Below are 15,900 nucleotides of genomic sequence, written 5' to 3'. Positions count from 1 at the left end.
GTCCACAGGAGAAAAACTTTCCCTTTCTCTTCCACCCAACAAAAGACATTCCCCAGCCTTCTGTGACATTAGAGTTTAAAATATTCCTTTCTTTTCCATTGTTAAGAGCTGCCTTGCCCCGCCCTCCCCCTATAAAAAAGTCTATGCTGTAAACCCCCTCAGAGAGCCCTCTAGTTGCCAGGTGGGACACTGCATGATTCATAAAAGCCAATTAGATCTTCGAGCTTACTTGGCTGGATTTTGTTTTTTAACAACAGGATAAAAAATTAAATATACAAAAGTACTTAGAATGGTGGCTAGAACCATGCTTCGTACTTAGCAAATGCTGTAACAAGTGAGAGCTTGTAATGAGCATCTATTTCTTGCAGGCAACATGCTAACCAGTGTTATTTATATTATTTTGTGTAAATATCTAATCATCATAACAAATGTAAACTATCTTTTCAAATGTCACATTATTAGCAGGTAAAGAGTCTGCTGTAAGTCTATTCTTCAATTATAGCCTTACCACCTGAAATAATTAAGTGCTACTCTAGCCAGGAAATTCATTATTGACTATAGGAAGATCTTACTTTGAAATACTCATCTATTAGTAATAGTCAGTGTGTAGATCATAGCATGTGTTTTGTTAATGTGGTGATACACTTTGGAATAAACCCATTGAAGAGGTGGTTTATTCTTAGCAGCATTTATATTTGTGATGTGTTTAAATAGCTTACATCACCTATCTTTGGCATTAAACCCTCTTCATAATGTGAGCATTTAGGGCTATTGCTTTTCCCACGACTCAACTATATATCACCACTTAAAGAACAGTCCTCAAAGCTAGACCGAGAGAGGATCTTGCAACAAGAATGCCATTTAAATCAGTAATTTGCTAGATCAAAAGCTTATTACATTATTTCAGAGGGGGTCTTCTGAAAATTTGGACTTTATGCTACAGTAAGTTTATCTCAAACTTTTTTGAAAAGAGTAGTCATAAGATAAATCTGAAAATTACCTTATCACTCTATGTTATTTTAGTTGTTATTCCACTTCTGTTATGAATACAGATCAAGAGTAAGGAAATGAAGCCCAATTGTCCATAATGGTTAATTATAACTAGCGGTATCTCGAAGGCTGATGTTGAGTAGGTAGAAGTAGGGAAGGATCAGACATCTGGGAGACTAGAATTTAATAAAAAGCTATACATTTTAAATTCATGGGCTTATAGTTCAAGAGAGCATCAATATTATTCAATCAAAACATCAGAGGTCACATAAGATTTTGGGGTCAAATAAAACTTTTGCTTTCTCCTTAAACTGCACTAAACCTAGAGTAAAGAGCTTTTTTCCAAAGCATAAACAGATTAGGGTAAATATTATGGGTTGAATTGTGTCCTCCCAAAATGATGTATTGAAGTCCTAACTCCCAGTAGCTTAACATGTCAATGTATTTGGAAAGAGAATCATTGCAAATGTAATTAGTTAGCATGAGGTCATACCAGGGTAAGGTGGACCCTCAATTTAAAATGACTGATATTGTTACAAGACAACAGAAACGTGGAGGGAAGACAGCCCTGTGAAGACACACTCAGGGAGAATTCCACGTGAATGAGGCTAGAGAACAAGAGTGGAGTGGTTCAAGTACAAGTGAGGAATGCCTCAGACTCCCAGAAGCTGGAAGAGGCAAGGTCAGATCCTCCCATAGAGACTTGAGAGGGAGAATACCCCTGGCCTCTGCAGCACCATGAGAAAATAAAGGTCTGGGGTTCGAAGCCACCCCATGTGTGGGACTTTGTTAAGACAGCCTAGGAAACTAACACAATATCATAATACGAGAGGAGAAACAGAACTAAAAAGTAGGACAATGGGAAGTCTCGCAAAAGCACGACTTAATTCAGCAGAACCAAGAAGGCTGACTCCCAAGCTTACTATGGAAAGGGATAAGAAACAACGTGATTTATCTTGCCTGATTCCCCCAAATGCAGGAAATGATACCCCAAATACCTATGCAACTTAGGTTCCTGGACCACATTTTAGTGTGTGTGTGTATGTGTGTGCGTGCGTGTGCGCATGCATGGGAGAGACTGAAATTTCCAACCCTGTATTTAGGGTTGGTCCCACTAGCAATTGGCCCCCATCCTTAGGTGCTTTGCAAAAGTCACTTCATGAACAGAAACCCAGTTGTAGTGGAAAGGGCTTGTTCTGAGTAACAAGATACCTATTTCACTTTTATGGCTCAGGAGCATTTTTAGGAACTGAGAACAGAGACCAAATATTGTAACAAAAGAGGTTCCCATTGTTTTTATTGTTCAGGAAATTTCAAGTGTTCCGAGATGTATAAGCCAGGAAGCATGGACAAAGACAAAATATAGATGAGAAATATATTTTGGCCAGATGAATAACCAAATATATATATGAGAATCCTGTGGGCTTCTGAATAGAAAGAAATGAGGACCTTGGAAGATTTTATTGAGTTCCTAGAATATAGTAGCAGGTACCAACAGCCCAAGAAATTGATGCCAGGAGTGAGGAAGGAGTTCTGAAGAGTGCTGAGCTAGCAGGAGCTCTTTATAGTTAAAATGTCTAATGGCGTCACATTAGAGTTTCAAGATACGGCAAGCTGGGAAGGAAGACCAGCTTGTCAACAAGGCTACCACAAAAGTAGTTAAATCTACACAGCAGTATGATTTGACAGGTTTTAAAGAAGATGAAGTCAAATGAGAAGAAGTTGGTTTTCCCATCAGTGTTTTCTGGTTTAGAATAAGGTTGTAGGGAGCTGGGCACCCAATTAACCCCAGAGCTACTGAAGATGAAAGAGGTTAAGGACAATGACACTTGGCTACAACTGAGGAATTGCAAGGTGGTTCACTTTAAGAATATAGTAAAAAGGATCACCGTGTTCTACGTAAATGGGGACAAATGAAAGCCTTTGAAACCTAAGTGTAAGTATAAAAATCCTATGAAAATTTATTAAAGTTTTGATTTGTCTGGTTTGTCAGAGTTCTCCAAATGACTTGGTCTTTTGCTTTTAACTGTATATGAAATTTGTGAAAAGTTACTCTGTACTTAAGTTTATTTTTATGGTATATTAATTTAATGAGATACTTTTATTTGAAAAGTAATTGGTGTCTTGCTATTTTTTTTACCTCATGTGTGATGCAATGACTCCAAAATGAGTGAATGCAAATTGTTTGGTGCATTAGTGAAAAAACCACAGATTGGATTAACCTATTCAGCACGAGCCCCTAAACTAAAATGCCTCAAATAAAATTAAAATTTTATTATACTTTTATAAAATATACTTTGATCAATGGAAATACATATTTTATTCTGATTCATAGAAATACGTTTATTTCTGATAAAGATCATGTTCTTTTAAATATTTTTAATCAAGGAAAATTACATGAAAAATCATATTGATGACTAATTTAACAAAGTAGTAAAGAATGGATGTTAATTTTCCATGACTCCTTATTTTCCTCCGATATTCTTTTAGATGTATGAAGCCATTATTATATTAATTAGGGCAAAGTAAATATTTCTAATTATGTATAAAAACTGCGAAACTAGAAGAATTAAAATAATAGAATCTAAATTGAATACCCACATTATAAAATTTAAAATTATAAATTTAAAATAATAATTGTGTTTGTTTAAAATTATATATATCTTAAGTGGCCCAAATAAGTAATGCTTGTATAATTTAAGTTTGACATTATATGTCCCAAAAGCAATAAAAGTTCATTTTAACTGGTAAATGTGTTAACTAATCTCCTTAAATTTTGAAGAAGTGGTACATGTGGGGAAAAGTCACTGTGTGGGTGGTTTATTTTTCCTTTAGGAAATCTTTCTAATGCTAACTCTTTTTGTTCACAAAGTCTCATTTTTAAGCTGTATAGTTTTTAAAAAATGGATTTAGGTCAAGGGCTATTTTGAAAATCAAATAGGTCACCAATTCCCTCACAGAATTAAAACTAGTTGTGAAGTGAACCAGTTTACCTAGAGGTCGCTGGATGACATACATTGCTTTAATTCAGCTATTAGAACATTAACACTTCTGTCAGTTGAGGATTATGTACATTTCAAAAAGATTTCATTACTTCACCTCCTAAATTGATATTGCTCTTTTTTTATGACTTTCTTTTTAACTGTAGAATAATTTGCAATCTCAAGAGGTTAGGCTACATAAATCAGAAAAATTAGGCTATAATTTCTTTCGAACTATTCAGTTCAGTAAAAAAAATTAAACTGGTAGTTTAGTTCCAAAACAGTTGATGAATATCTATTATATTGAAAAAATCATAATTATTGTGATATATACAAAGATGATACAAATCTATAATAATTAGCATATATACAATAACAATGCATCCTAAAAAGAATAAAATATTGCTCTGGCCAGGTGGCTTCATGCTATCTACTCAAAGTTTGCTGGTTTGATTCCAGCCCAGGGCACATACCTAGGTTGTGGGTTCAGTACCTCGTTGGGGAGCTTATGGGAGGCAACCAATCGATGTTTCTCTTTTCCTCTCTCTCTCCCCCTTCTTCTCTCTCTAAAACTCAATAAAACATAGTCTCAGGTGAGGCTAAAAAAATATTAACTTTTCTACCACCAGATTTAAAAATTAGAATTGTTCACAAAAAAGTTCTTATGAAGATAAATGTTTCAAAATGTGTTTGTTGTTTAACCCCTACTTTCCAAATTCTATCTTCATCAAATATGAGCATATATGACTTTTTCAAGTAATGGTATGTCTGACCCACCATCACTAAGTAGGTTGGGAAGTGGGGGTGGATTTATTCTCATCAATTTTCACCTTCTCACTGTGCATGACCAACTGTTCCTTTTGCTCAATGTTCCCCTGGTGCAATGGCTGGAATTACGTGGGCAGCATATGGGTGTGGACTAATAACACCTAGCACTTACCTTGTGTTTACCGTGTGCCAGGAAGTTTGAATATTTCTTCTATTAATTTTTTTTAATTTTTGAAGTGCAGTTGCTGACTGTAAATCTCTTTACACATGCCAATGCAGTTAATTCTCAGAACAACCCAACAAGATGTGCATTATTATCTCCACTTAATGATCGGGTACCTGGCAGTCCCCTTCTTTCTGGATGTGAACACTGTAGGACAAGGGTAATGAAGAGGCTTCAGTTAATGTGATGGTCTGGTGCCTGTGGTGGGGGCTGCCTTGGGGCCCAGGTAGCTGTGTGGTGGAGAGCTCTGTGGCTTCATCCAGGCACCAGAGGAAAAGAGGCTGCACTGAGCTATCAACAGTAACCAGGGTATTTGAAGTTGCAGTTAGAGGGTAAAATGTCTCAATTCCAATAACCATGAAGAGCCCACCCACTTAAGGTGCAGAGCTAATCAAATTCTCCTTTTACCTCAGTTTGCCTTTCAGAAACAATTTACTTAAAATTACTCTGCCTCTGTGGATTGTCAGGACACAACATGTCCCTAATTTAAAGCCCTTTAATGGGAGCTGTTATGGACAGACAAAACATTTAAACCCACTCGTTTAAGGTAGTAGCATTGTAAACCCAGTTAGAAGAATAAATGAATGAGGAAATAGCCCTCAAAAACACCTTGCTTTCTACTTGCTGTTCCGACGAAGTTTTAGTTCTGGAGAAAATACTTTATTTCTCTCAAGAGGCAATGCACTGCCTACAATGTGAGTGCTCATGGCTCACACACTTGAGGAATGATCACCTGTTCGTTGGCAGTGAAAGCACTGAGTCTTCAGACTCAGCTGTGGAGGCACCGGGGTCAGTGACTCCTGCTGCAACTCTTCAAATTCAGAAAGACAGTAACTGCCCCAGGAGCAGGTGTTATTGGCAGAGATGGCTTCAAAAAGTGTTGCTATGAGCATAGCGTCAGTAATGAGTTAACGGTTACAAACTAGTTAGCATCTGGGCCTTAGGGTTGCCAAGAACTGTGGTGTGTTCTTGATTGTTGGCTGAAATCCTGGAGCAGATGAAGGAGAATGAGGAAGAAGAGAAGATCCGGTGCTGACATCGGATGAGGCAGGTGCTGAATGACTAATGGGATGAAGTCACCCATAGTACCTATAACTCAGCAAATGTTTCTGTTTCATGGAGACAGCCAAAAAGTGGGCAGAAATTCAATCCCATTTTGGAGTCTAATCAGTAGAGGTGCAACACTAGACACTTTAGGCTAGAAATTCAGGAGTTTCCTCATCTTGATATTGCTATATGGTTTGGCGAGTATTTATTGCACATTTATTAATAGGTAAGAGAAAGTTGTCTGGTTTGAATGCAGGGACAGTCTCCAGTTCTACTGATGTACACAGGAAAACAGAACAGCTCGGCTCAAATGGTATTTGTGCTTCCACGGGTATTTTTGCACTCTTTGCACAAAGCATCACTAATTACCCTGCTTTGGGACAGGTTTATAACCATTGCTCCCAGACCGCCATGGCTGTGCGGTGCTGGGCATCACACCATGACTTCTGGGCACCTTTTCATCAGTGGGGGATGCTGGTATAACCATCCTCACTCAGCTCCCTGATTTTAACCTGCCCTCCAATAGTTCTGGGCGTTTATATGGAATTTCATCTTACAAATACCTGTCTTTCTTTTTTAAAGTTTTCAGTAAATATCTCATTAATCGTTGAAAATAAAGACTAGTATTTAAAGGCCAACTAAATTGCATACTTTTCTCCTAAACTTGACAATCACCTTCACCTTCATACCTGTCTAGGGCTTGGGCTCCCCTACTGGCAATGGCACTGTTTGTTGATTAATTCTATTTGGTTAAATGTGAGTCTGGTACTAGAAAACTGATTTGCTACAAAGAAGAATAGCAAAAATGAAGGAAATAAATGGCAGAATATTAAAAAATATGTTTACTAGACATAATGAGTCCACCATTTACATGAAGATTTTAGTTACCTTCTACATCCAAACTGTGGTGACCTACGTTTGCCACTTTTCATCAGCAGGTAAACTCAGCTGAAGGCTCAACTTTAAAATAGACTGTTTTCAAATGTAATTGCTTCTTAAGGCTGGAGTTTTTCTTTCTTATTGGAAAAGGGGAAAGAAGGACATTTCATTGTGTTCTTTTGCACTCTGTTAGAATACAGCTCTTTTTCTATTAAACCATCTTGAAAATACAGGCCAAATTTTCTGCTTTACCATATAAGACACGACACACTATTGTTAAGTATGTCCTTGCCTTGATGTCCTTTGGAGAATTGTTTAGAAAATTACTTTTACTGGCATATTTCCTCTCTTACAGCGCCCTTGGGAATATTGCTGCCTAGAAGTGGGAAGGTAATGGCCCAACCTCTTTTCAGAATCTTTAGGAAATGATTTTCAAAGACATTTAATTACAAAGAAGGCCCTCCTCATTCACAAACAAATATTTCCTCAGCCGCAGTCTCACCATGTGTTGTCATTGGCATTATGTGCACAATGTTCCTAGACTTCGGGGACCAATGTGACGCAGGCAGGGTCTACTGCTCTAGCAGCAGAGTTGGTGGGCCATCATCTTCCTGACGGGCCACCGTGCACCCTGGGGGTCCTTCACTTTCAGACTTTTAACAGCTTGTGATTTGCTCTCAAGTCACAAGAAATTGTAAAAAAGTAGCTTTATTTCTTCCTCCAAGCAAATCAGCCTTCTCTCTTCTGAATTCCTTTTCTCAGGCCTTTTAAAATTTTTCCAGTAATATCATGTTAAAAGAAATAGTGGCTGGGATTTTATATATTACTTTACTACTCGTACAGCACATTCACACATTTAATTCACATGACACGTGAAGGAGGTACCATTATCAGGCACTAATGGAATTGGCCGTAGAACTCTCACCGATTCCTCCAGGGGCTGTGTTCTTATGAACTCCATCACTCCCTCTGGAGAATTGCTTTCTTTTCCTATCCCTAGACAAGTGTCCCAAATAATCCATTTTTTCATGATTCTGACTTTCTGATATAATAATTGGTCATTTTTGGCTATGTGAATGAATCAAATCAGTCCTTTCTTGACGTTTTTTTAAGTGAATTTTTGTTTGAGAGAGAGAGAGGGAGAGAAGGGAAGGGAAGGGAAGGGAAGGGAAGGGAAGGGAAGGGAAGGGAAGGGAATGGAAGGGAAGGGAAGGGAAGGGAAGGGAAGAAAAGACAGAGACAGAGAAAAACACCAGTGTGAGAGAGAAACATCAACCGGTTGTCTCCCATTGATGTCCCAGCTGGGTACAGAACCTTCAACCCAGGCATGTGCTCTGACTGGGAATCGAACCCATGAACTTTTGGTTGGCTGGACGATGTCCAACAGAGCCACACCAACCAGGGCTCTTCCTTGGAGTTTTGTTTTCCTATCAGGTGTGTAGGTGGTGGGCAGGTAAGTGGATATGAAGTAAGTCTTGAGCTGCTGATGGGCATGTCTCAGCAGTGTGGCATAAGGTGCTTTCAGAGATGGAAATCAGTGTGCAGAGAGAGGCTGAGGTGACTTGGCAGAAAGAGAGGAAGACCCCACCTCCAGTTTGGGTACATGAGCCAGTTCATCACCCTTTCTACGTTGAAGCCACAACTGAAGGGAATGGGTGCAATATTGTTTTTAATGTCAGCTTGTAAGTTAAATCTTGTAAACATTAAGTGACATTTTCAAGATGTTAAAATATAGTGGTTTTTCCCCCTTTTAGAATTGTTTCTAATTGAACTGTTCTTTCATGTTATGCAATTAAGGGTAAATTGAAGGAGGTTATAAAAATAAAATTGTTATTATTTTAACTTGAGGCTCTTTCAACTTGTTATTTCCTAACATTGTACATTGCTTCCACCTGTAAGCTAGGGAGCAATTACTGGAAAGGTGTGTTTCTCTCACGTGTCAAGATAAGCAAACATGAGGCAATGTAAGAAGAAAACATGAATTATCCAGAATAAAAACTTTATTTGTATCCTGATAACATTACAATTTTATAACTGGTTTTATTTTCCTCGTTTTTTGGCTGATGGAACAAAGACATACATTTTCAGCTCACCTTTAGCAAATGCGCAGACGTGTATAGTATCCATTTTTTACTTCCATCTTACCTCTGGTTTTATTAATTTTTGTGTATTTATTTTTTCGCTTGCCCAAACATATTTATTTTCTACTTTTTACATTGTGTGCATTTTCTTTTCTTTAACAAAAAAATTAACAAACAAAACAATGAATAACTAAACAAATGATTTCTATTGCAGTAGACTAACTTGGTTTGTTTTCTTCCAAACTTCTATTAAACACAATGAAAGGCTCATGAAGGCAATAGTACCTTAAGTTAAAGATAAAGAAAGATCATATGTGAGATCTCTTTCCTTTGATGGGCCAGAAGAACTTGCATTAATCGTATATCCTTAAGAGGAATATATTGAGATTCTTAGATAATATGCCACGTGTTTTGTTCTCTTCGTAAGAAATACATGAATGGTCACTATGATGATAGGAAAGGACTTTGGCCCCTCAGAGTTGATACTGTTATTTGAAATGTTGATTGAGAGAAACACTGCTATTAAAAACAAACAGCCGCCCCCTATTTTTTCTGAGCCCATCATCACCAGGAGAACCTGCGTGTCCACTCTCTCCCCACCCACTTCCCAGCACATAAGTTCATCAAGTTTTCTCCGAACACTCAAAGACCACCTCTACCAGTAGATAGTGTGGCAGAGGAGTATTGCATCTTGGGATGCTTATGCACCTAAAGAAGAGGTTTGTCGCCTCTGTTCATCTTTCCCCAGTAAATTTCCTCTGGTCACTGTCCAGGCTAAGGATGAGTAACTCTTGGACCAACTGGCTATGGCTGGAGGAAAGATGTACAGGATGGGGCATCACTCTGCAGTAGCAGGGCTTGTGAACAAGGTTTGGGCACAGCAAAGATCGCCTAGTTCATTGCAAAGGCTTAGTTTATTTATTTTCTCTTTTTCTTCCTTTACATGTGTAATTTTTAAGTGTAAGAGTATATGCTTTATGTGAGTTTGTCTATCTCCTTCATGTTTTCATATAAAGTATTCTCATTTCCAAAAGAGTATGTAATTATTGATTTAATTTTCTCTTTGACCCACTAGAGTTTAGGAGAAGATTTTAAATCTTCAGTTGATATGTTTTAAGTGTAAACACTTGCAATTAATTTCTAGGTATTTTTGTACTGTTTTTAGGGCATAGTCTGAAAAAATATTGTACTTTTTAGAATTTCTTGGGCTTGTTTTATAATTTAAAATAGAGTATTTTGGATAAATAATGTGTACTATTTTTGTTGATAATTTGTCATATACTGAAAATGTGATATTGAAATGACTCGCCTGTATTGCATTCAATAAATTCCTAAACAACTGATTTGCATTACAGTAGGACCAGATTGCATGCTTTCTTCCAAACTTCTGTTAAATGCAATTGAAGGCTTATAATAAAGGCAGAACCATTTATTTTATAGTTCTTACAGATTTTGTTCTACATATCTTAATGCAATACTATTGCATCCAAGTTTACATTTATTTTACTATTATTATGTATTACAATCTTCTATTAGCAGAAAATTATTCTTTGTCCTATTTAATACATTAGCAATAAAATTTACTTTGTTATTACTGCAAACTTTTTAAACATATGTACTTTATTCTTTTTATTTTTAAACCTTGGAGGCATTTTATTTTAAGTGCTTCTTTAGCACATAGGAGAAATATTTAGAAAATTAATCCTGCTGTATATTTTAGTAATAAAATTTAAAATTTATTGACATAATTGAAGAAAATACTAATGAACACCTATGCATTCCTTGACTGGGAAAGTAATCCCTAGAGAGAAAAGTGATGAAAATAATTACAAAGGAAAGGACTAATATGTTAGAATGCCTAGATGTTAAAAAATGTATTTTGCAAGAAAATCACAACTTCTTTGAGAAACCACTGAAAAGTGTGACCAAAATGAAACACAAATATAACATATTATGATAAAATTTATAGAACCAGAAAATGTTTATAACCAGAAATGTGGAGAAGAGTAAGAAGGAACGAGGACACGCAGTGGATCACCGCATGGCGGCAGGCCTGAGAGTGCGGACGGGATGGGGACCTGCGGCGTGTCCCTATGCAGTGGTGGGAAGACGTCAGTGCTTCTTCAAAGTGACCCGTAATTTCCATACAATTGTTACTGTGTGCAATGATAAACTGTTTTTAAATTCCAAAGAAAAAAATAAATCAATTAAAGCAATCATAAACTTTTCTAAATACATTTTCCTTTGCTCCTCAGTGCCTCTGCAGTGCAAATCACTGTCTCAACAGCGAGTGTACAATAATGACTTGTTACCTGAATGCATGAATAAACAGGACTTGCCTTGTTTGCTATTAAAGCATAGCAATTGCATTAGCAATTAATTTGCTATTAAGGCACAGGAATGAAAACACCATGCTGTGGGTGTTACTGATGTATTTAAATTTTAGGTATTGATGTTCAATAGAACATAGAATAGGCTTAATAGAATAAACAGAACAGAAGAGAGTAGGTATTTTTAAGGATAAGGCAAGTATCTAATATCACAGGGAAGGACATGAATTACTGGTAAGTGACAGCAGTTAATATTTTATAGTATAATGATGACTAATATTAACGTTTTTTTACCATCTGTTAGGTATTTTCCTAGGTGCTTTTCTAAATTGATTCTAAAAGCAACCTTGTAAAGTAGATATTATTTTCTCAATTACAGATAAAAAAATAAAAGCTCAGAAAGGTGAAGTTACTAATGATTTACAGGTGAGATTTAAACCTGAACAATTTGTGTCCAAATGGACATACTTTTTAAAAATCACTTAGCTATATTGTCTTGCATTTGTGTATGCATTTGAGTAAATATATAAATATAAAAATAATGCAAACTTGTAGAGTACATAATAAATATTAACAATTGTCTCTTGCAAGAGAGAGGTTTTAGGGGAACAGTAATTGTATCTATTGTATTGAATTTTGTATTCAAAGGTTATATATTATAACTGAAAGCAGAACATGCATTTTTATTTTGGGGATAAACAGGAACCTTTCTTTTCAATAAATGTGGTTGAAGAACTAGATACCCTTAGGAGAGAAAACGAACCCGGAACTTTAACCCACTCTATGCACAAACATACTGTTTGGACAGTGAGAAATACAGGCAAGAGTTCAAATGCCTGAAAAGTATTAAAGAGTGTCAGTCTGGAGGCCAGGTAGGGCAGAGCCATGATGTGGGCTAAAGGCTGCCCTGAAGGGGCAGGTGAAATCTATACTGACCCAGAAAGCTGATGGGTGTGGAATACACACGAGCTTAATCATTTCTGTGGGACTCACACAGGCACACACCTTAGTAGATGTGCTTGTCAAATGTACCAAGATGTACCAATACCTCGAGTCAGCTTGAAAGGCTTAATTTCACCCTATCTGTTCACCTAGACTCATGACCCTGAAACCAATCTTATCAATTCTATCACCTGGCTGGTGGTAAGAGTCTACTTACTATAAATATTGATTTTGTCAGACTCAGAGAGAGAAGGCTGACAGCTATTGGTTGGAGTGGCTAAGTGGAGTGGTGATGGAAGAATTAAGCAAGAAAGAGAAAAAAGAAAAAACACATGGATGTGGATGACAGTGTGACAAATGCCAAGGGCAGAGGGTGAAGGGGAGGTGGAGGGTAAAGTCAGGGAGAAATGGTGATGGACACTTGACTTGGGGTGGTGAACACACAATACAGTGTACAGATGATGTATTGTACTATTGTGTTACTCCATTAAATTCAATAAAAAGAAAAAATAATAAAAAGTAAAATATTGATTTTTACCAGATCAAAGAAAACCTGCAAATTAAGTTAGGTATTCACAATTTGATTAGACTTTAATGTGAAATTTTTTCCCTACTTTCATCTTAAGTTTCTCTCCTTTCCATACTGTCAGCGTGAGATGTCTATTTGTGGATTTGAAAGGAATCACCAGTGGAGCGGAAGAGATGTTTTTCTTCCTGGGAGGAGGAACTCTGCACTGCTGGAAGGTGGACGACCTCAGCATTATAATTTTACACTCCGTGAGGAAGACACAGGGGGTCAGAAAACATCTGGAAATCTATAAATAACCACTTAAATTTTCTACTCTGTGCTCTCCAGAAACTTTCCCCTTTATTAATAAATATTTATTGGCCTTTATATAAAATTACATATTGAAGCTAATAGATTTAGCTGCTGTTTATTAAATAAAGTCACCTCTTTTATTTTTCTGTAGGGAAAAATGTCAGTAACTGGAAGTTAAAGCACCTTGAAAGCTGTTATATTTTGACTTGATCAAGAGCTGCTAAAGATAACTGCTCCAACTCTGACAAATAGTCAAAATTCTTGAGAAGGGCTACAGGAAGAAGCAAGTGGATGAAGTTTCAGAGTGACAACACAGACATGGATAGAGAGAGGGAGAACATGGAAGGACCTCTCATCAGTGAAAATCAATCACTGTCATTTATTAGGTTCAGTTCCTAGAAACAAACCAATGTCCCTATAATTAAGCACTTACTCAGCTGCTCTGTGCTGAACACCATGTATGACGCTTGAGGAAATGAAGAAGAAGATATGTAAATTTAAAAACTTAAATTTGTATATGCATATGTGTGTATGTACTTAAATGTGCATGTATGTTTGTAATAACAATAGAAAACAAATATATTCTACAGTTTGCTTAAGCACTGACTACATAATACAATTTCAGGGATAGAGATATCTTTGCTAACTACCAAGAAAGTTCTCCCCCACTTACTAATCTCAAAATTGATTCATGAGAGTAAAACATGCAAATGAGGACTTCTGGGAACAGGTACATCATTCACTTAAGAAATATATGCCTGGTACTAATACTTTCTCTAACCACAAGGTCAAAAGTTGGGAGAAAAAAACAAAGAACAGAGACCTTAACGATACTAAGTCCAGGGAAGGAAACTTCACATTCCCAGTTTGGTTTGGACCCAAGCACATATATTTCTAATTTATCACAACTCGAAGAGAGAAAGGTTTTGAGAATGAAGACAGATTTTCTTTACCTTTTGTTTTCCTTCTAGTTCTCTTTTGAGAATCCGGGAAAGCTATACATTTTTCATCAGAAAAAAATGTACATGTACACATTTATCCACACTTTGGGGGATCTTTTCAGGGGCTCAAAGCCTCCCTGAAATCTATCCAAGATGGCAGATTGAGGACCAGCGATCAGAGGGGTTGCTGTTATCACTAGAGTAATGGGTGTTTGTTAGAAGCCCTGCATGTGATGAACGCTTTCCTGTCAGCTGGAGAAAAGGCATGAGAAAGGTCTGGAAATAAAATCACCCACCAGTGGATAGAGCCAGCTGCTTTGTTCGGAGTGAAATGTGCAAATGGATAAAACAGAAGACAGAATAAAAAAATTGAAACCAATACCCTGAACAAGAATTGATAGAATTTGTGGGAACCAATTCACAGAGCAAATGCATTTTCTTCTCTTGCTGGTCTTTTAGTGCTCAGTGATCTAAGGCATGAGAAGGGGCAGTTACAGGACTTTGCAGAACACAAGTCAGTTTAAGTCACAAAATTGTCTCATTTTGGTACTTAAAATGCTCAATCTCATATATAGAAGTTAATGTGTCCAACTTCTGCTCGGGTGGGGAGGAGGACTTGGGCTACCTCCTGCTTTGATTCTCTTCTCCAGCTCACTAACCCTATGCAGTGATGCCCTGAGGCTGGACTATGGGGAGTGAGGGGTGTCGGGGGTTCGGTAGTCCAGGGCTCTTACAAGCCATGTTCATGCTAGGGTTCAAACCCATTTCCTGACTTAGAGACGGGAGCCTTCCCCATTCCTAGAGATCTTTTTCTGGCAATTCTTTAGGTGTGGCTAAGGAATGTTCCTCATTTTCCTGCTTCTACCCTCCTTAAGAATGTGAACTTCCCTCTGCAGAGGACTTCATCATCATACCTTACTATGGCTCTTTCTTACCTGTCCTCACTATGGGCTCACTATGGGGATTACTTGTCTTTGCTTTGCACTGACCCATTTTTTGAGCTCAACACAGCAGCCCTTCTCTTACTTCAGTTGTTGGTGAAGCTGGCAAGCCTGTCGCAATTCTGCCTTTTGCAATTCTCAGGCAGGATTCAAACTCCAGTTACTGAAATCCCTCAACTGCAGGATGCACGTGACGCTATCCCAGTGGTCCCATGGAAGCTGTGGGGAAGGAAGCAGCTCACCCCACTCCTCCTCGTGGGTGGTGGTGGGCCACTCACTGCACACAGCAGCAATTCCGGCAAGATCTTTCTCATACGTTCTCTGTGGATCTTTTACATGCTCAGTGAGGGAAAGTATTTAATATAATCTTCAGCATCTAAATTTTTGGAGTTCTATTTGCTCATTTACTTTATAACCCACTTTCAAATCAGATGCTTATCACCATAGGGTAAAAATTATACAACTGTAAATTCACAAAAAATAAAAATATATGTTTGGTTTTATAGAAACAAAAACAGAAAACTAAACTGTATGTATAATTTTTGACTAAATAGTTGTGAATTCATACATAAAACGTTAACAAATTTAACAAACACTATTGCCACCTTTCTGAGAACTTTACAAATGGATTCATTGAATTCTTATAACAAACAACTTTATGATGCAAGCACTGCTATTTTATCCCCATTTTCAGAAGAGGAATCTGAGGCCCAGAGGGGCTAAACAACTAGTCTGAGGTCACACAGCTGGTAAGTGGTGAAGCCACGGTTCAAGCCTAGACAGTCTGGGTCCAGTAAGATCGGCCTTGGCCACTCTACTGTACTTCCTCTCAAGGTTATTGAAATCCTTAAGGAATCCTGTAAGGGGGAAGTGTACATTTTGTCAATCTGGATTACAAAGTCTGTAATTTCAACCACTCTGTTGCCACCACTCCCAAATGCTTTGCTTCCTCATAGT

The sequence above is a fragment of the Artibeus jamaicensis genome, unplaced genomic scaffold (genome assembly GCF_021234435.1).
Source record: "Artibeus jamaicensis isolate MK-2021 breed Jamaican fruit bat unplaced genomic scaffold, CSHL_Jam_final contig_415, whole genome shotgun sequence".
Classification (NCBI taxonomy): domain Eukaryota; kingdom Metazoa; phylum Chordata; class Mammalia; order Chiroptera; family Phyllostomidae; genus Artibeus; species Artibeus jamaicensis.
The sequence above is the reverse complement of the archived record's forward strand: the minus strand, read 5'-3'. Positions refer to the sequence as shown.